The sequence below is a fragment of the Ctenocephalides felis genome, unplaced genomic scaffold (assembly GCF_003426905.1).
Source record: "Ctenocephalides felis isolate EL2017-DRISC unplaced genomic scaffold, ASM342690v1 CF-g0.4_SCAFFOLD_01886, whole genome shotgun sequence".
NCBI classification, from domain to species: domain Eukaryota; kingdom Metazoa; phylum Arthropoda; class Insecta; order Siphonaptera; family Pulicidae; genus Ctenocephalides; species Ctenocephalides felis.
Window position 1 is genome coordinate 145,605,525 of NW_020538040.1, and position 5,497 is coordinate 145,611,021.

The window sequence follows — 5,497 nt, forward strand, 5'->3', positions numbered from 1 at the left end:
TATTACATTTAATATGAAAAAAATATAAAATCTATAGATTTACAACATGAATATCTATCTTCATTTGATAACAAAACAATTATTTGAACTATAATAAGCTCACTTAACTATTACTTTGATCTAAATAATATTAATTATGTGGCAAATAAGAGCTGATGGATAATACCGAACTGACAATAAAGATTATCGTACCAATATTTACATTACCCATGATACTATTGTGAAGTGATACTATTATGTAGTGATTGGGAGGTACACAAGGAAGATGTATGGAATTTATTGCGAATGATGGGTAACCTATTATTTATAACAGGGCTTCTTAAAGTGGGGGTCGCGACCCCCAGGGGGGTCGCGAGACTACTAAAAAGGGGTCGCAAAGATTTGATACTTTTCAATTATTATAAACAAAATTTTAAAATTAGTATTATTAGGCCGACTAATTTCACGATAATTTATGGCTTCTCAAGCTATGCTATTTGGCCAATATTTTTGATAAAATCAATGATATGAATTTATCAATGCAGGGAGTCTGCGTTAATATGTTTATGTTAAAAAATAAACTTGAGGCCTTTGTTAAAATAATTCTTATATGGAAAAACAGAGTAGAAAGTGGATCGCTCGAAATGTTTCCATTTACTGACGAGTATATAATTAGTAACAATATTTAAAAAAAAAGATACTTATATAACAAAAATTATAGTTAATCATTTGAAGAATATGGAAGTTTACATGCATAGGTATTTTCTCAATGATATCGATACACAACAATGGATTTGCAATCCGTTTTCAATTGAAATGGAAGAAATTAATTTTTTAAACTTAAAAGCACAAGAAGAATTTACCGAATTAACAAGTGATACTACCTTGCGACTCAGATTTTCTCAAGTGCCTGTGCATGAATTTTGGATTGAAATCAAATCAGAATATTCCCTACTATCGGAAATGGCAATAAACAAATTACTGCCATTTTGTGCAACATATTTATGTGAATCAGCCTTTTCTACATTAACTTACATAAAATCAAAATACGTTTCCAACAACTTTAATAAACGTTGAAAATTTATTACGATCTGCCTAACTTAAGTTGAGCCTAGATTTAATTATTTATGTAAAAATAAACAGTCACATTCATCACATTAATATTGTTTGATGTTAATAATAGTTTTTCATAAAAAAAATGTTACAAAAGTTTATTTTTTCTATTGAATATGTAGATATAGTTTTATGTTTTCTTATAAAGAATTTGTTACAAAAGTTTATTTTTTCTATTAAATATATATATATATATATATATATATATATATATATATATATAGTTTATATCAACGTTTCCAATTATATATAACATGAATGAGTACATATCCTTCAATCCTTATTATATTTACATTGTAAAATAGTGCGATAACGGATAATATTTTATTATATTATTTGGAGGAGGGGGTCGTTTAAAATTTCCTAAGCTTGAGGGGGGTCGCTATATAAAAAAGTTTAAGAAGCCCTGATTTATAACTGAGCGCAAAAGTTGTATAGGAAAGGAATTATTCTGAAGAGTAGTATATACCAAATTAACATTTTTTTTCCAATATGATGAATGAGAAAGAAGGATGATCTAATGGATGGCATGATCTAATAAGTTTAACCCCTTAACTTAGGATTTGATTCGAAAATATCGGCCCAAAGTTGATCAAGCTGGCACGGCGTTTGTGACTATTTTCCCTCATAGTGTACGGTTTATCACAAAAATAAAAATAATTTATAATGTTTTATAGTTTCGTATAAATAAATATTTTGTAATACTAGCGTTCACCATACAGGGCCATGCTCGTAATGCGTAATATTGGCTTCTGGCCCGAATATCGTACGCGGGCTATGCCCGTAATATTCACTTTTGGCCTAGCAATCGCACGCGGGCTCTGCTCGTCATTTTAAGTTAAGTTGTTAACAAACCAAAAATAGAAATTTTTGGCCATTAGAATTTTACTAGGGCTTGTTCGAGAGCTTTGCCATGCTACCATGATGCTTCCATTTTCGTCTCGGACAACCTGATATCAAACAGTAGCGATATTGGTTTCCATTTAAAATATAGACCAAAACATGTGGTGCATGGCATAGTGTCTTAAGGCAAATTTCTGGAACTTCCTATACTGTATTATATATATATATATATATATATATCTATATATATATATATTTTATATATACATATATATATATATATATATATATATATTAATTTTGTTTTTTGTTCAAAGCAATCGCGCTGCGTTGTTGTTTTAGAGACGAAATATCAAAGCGCGTAATGCCGCACGCAGTCTAACGGTTAAACGTTAAACATTACAAATCTTGATACGGAACCACTAGAATATTATTGAACAATTAATATTAAAATCTTTATAAAATATCTGATAAATTGTGTATGTGTTTAATGATCATTTTTGACCGCCAAAAGGCATTCTTTTTTTTAAGTTTTTCTATTGGATCTCTGAAACCGCTGGTTCTATTTTTCTAAAAATTTAACCAATTCTCCATTATATCAATGCAAATTATATGTTTTTTGAATCATTCAAACCGGACGTTCCGTTCTGTCAAAACTGCTATTTTTGGTTCTTTTTACCCCGTATCTGCGAAATGGTTGGACCTGCCTTTGGCAAAAACTAATTCAAATCGGTTGATCCGTGCTCTCGAAATTTTGGATAAAAAATTGTATCCAAACTACTACATACTACATACACACACATACATCTGTTTTTTTCTGATTCGTATTAATACGCTCTAATATATAATAAAAATAATAGTAATTATTAAGTATAAAGAACCATTCATAACAATTATCAAATTTTAATTACAGCAATCTGAACTACTATGTTCTATAAGCTGTACTGGTCACTGCTTATTACTAATTATAAGACGATGTTGTTTTTAGTAGGCACTCCATTGATTGTTCTTACTCTATCTGAGACATAGTTTTTATTTTCTATACTAGACGCAGTTAGAAGACAACCCCCGGTCGAGATATTGCAGTAATGGTAATATATTGCTATCTATATTTTCAAATGAAAACCGTTGTCACTACTTAAAAATCCTACAATTTTCACGGTCTTTAGCTAAGGTGACCATATGTCCCGGTTTGGCCGGGACAGTTCCGGATTTTCACCGTATGTCCCGGGTTTTACTAAAAACAATATTTGTCCCGGATGTAGATCTTTTGTCCCGGATTGTCTCTGGTTTTCGAAAAATATATGTTTTGAACTGAATCTTCGCAATTATTTTTTTTTTATTTATTATTCATAGCAAGCTATACAAAGTACATTCAGCTACATTTGTTACAGTTATATATTAATTAATTCGCAATTATTTGATGGTAAAATTTCAACTACCTATCAAATATCCGAAAATGATATATATTATGTTACAATTATAACAACGTTTTCATATTGTCTTGAGACAACGAGTATGCTTATTAATACGTTGAAATGAGAATGAATCAATACATTATGAATGAGAAAATTGACGATTACAAAATTCCAAAGATGGGTTAAAATAGTTTCTCACATTGTTGAGGAACTATTCACTATGATTAATTTGATATAAGCGGACTGTAAATTATAAATATTCCATCACCATAAGATATGTGAATAAAACCAGTATTTAGATTATGATATATATTGATCTTTACTCTACAACCTTCTTCTCTCATTACATTTGCTAGTCTTTCCTATTATTATAAGTTATAGGTATTTATACTCATACAATTGTATCCCCTACCCCGAAGGGTCCCAGGTTAAATAGAAAAAGCCCTGGTCAAATCTTGACCACACATTAATAATTTCGATTTCAATTTCAAGAAAATTAGCATGAATTATAAAAACGGATTTTTGACTGCCTGGCACAAGTAGTAATTTTTTTTCTAATTATAAAAAAAATTGAATAAAATTATATACATGACTCAAAAGTGAAAAAAATACATTACAAACAATGGAACTAAAGGTATTTTTAATAGTCAGTGCAGCTTAGAAAAGGTTTCTTGATTTTTATTTCAAGTATGTGATATTTTAACATCATATACCCTTCCTCATCCCCGTTCCAGTGTCGTCAGTTAGTAAAACTCAAAATAGTCGTCCCCGTTTTAACTTAAGCTCGAATAAAAAGAAGATATTATTTTATTTCTTGAGTTTATGAAAAATAGAGATAAAATTTGGGAAGATTCGACCTGTGAAATGTGACTCAGCCCTCCGTCGAATTGAGTTTTGAAGCGAAAACGCCACGAAATCAATCCCTAGGCACCCCGCCGATACGCGTGTACTCGAGGCGACCATTGTAAAGTTCGAGACCGAGGCTGGTGGGCCGGCGACCGCATCAAGTTTTTACCCTTAACTATGGCCATGTCATATAGTGATTAACGGTTTCAATTAATTACAAGAGTGGCCAACACAAATACATTACTTTCGCACATACGGCCGCGCATTACCGTGCGATTATCAATGTATTACATTATGTATAACCCTTTCGGATACAATACATCAGGCATCGCCTATAACACATAAGTATGAAATATCGCGTCAAGAATGAGTATGCATATGACTACGCCCTTTCGTGCGAACGACTCGAAGGCAATATGACAAGCCGGTCGCGGTATGACATCGGAGATTTAATTTAAATGGGAAAATGTGTTGCGGGAAAATAATGGCGATGAAAAAAAAGCATTAAAGTACGCAGGAATGCTAGAGATTCATACATCTCGTGGAATATGCACAGTGCGGCGATTCACGAACGTTTAACTACGTTAAGTAGATTTTTTGCGAGGCTATTATGATCGCAAAAAAGACAAAAAAAACTTGGCCATATACGCCTGTTGCCTCGATCATATTACTATATAGGTAACTCCGTTTGAATTTTCTGCACCCAAACAAGACAATATGTAAAATATTTTCAAAAAATGCTTAAAGCATTTGTGGGTGAAAACCATTAATATTATTATAGGGGCTTTCGGCGGTATCGTTGGATATGACTTTGTTTAATTGTTAATTACTTGACGCTGTTACATGGGGTTGGATAAGTGATATATGATCATGGTTCGGCCTCTTCAAGGGAGTTGATAAGATGATAACACGGTTATTGTAACCGAGCGTTCGGTCCGTCAACCTTGAACCAGTGTTCTGCCGCCAAATCATGCGCAGTGATGAATTCTATAAGTGTTTAGCACAGTGTTTGAATGAATTATAACAGTATTTAAAATACCTATAAAACGATAAATTTATTGATTAGTAGTATTACCATAAAAATATTATCAATATACGGTATATATAGGGTAGAGCGGGGCTTAAAGGTCCGCGGGTGAAAAGGTCCACCACCGATATCTCAAAAAACACGTAAAGTTAAGATTTTTTTTATAACATAAGTATTTAAAAGTGGAGGGAAAAATATCCATAACTAGCCGTCACCTTGATTCTTACGACGTCACTATCAGAAGATAAAAGGCAATGTCTGGAAATCTATA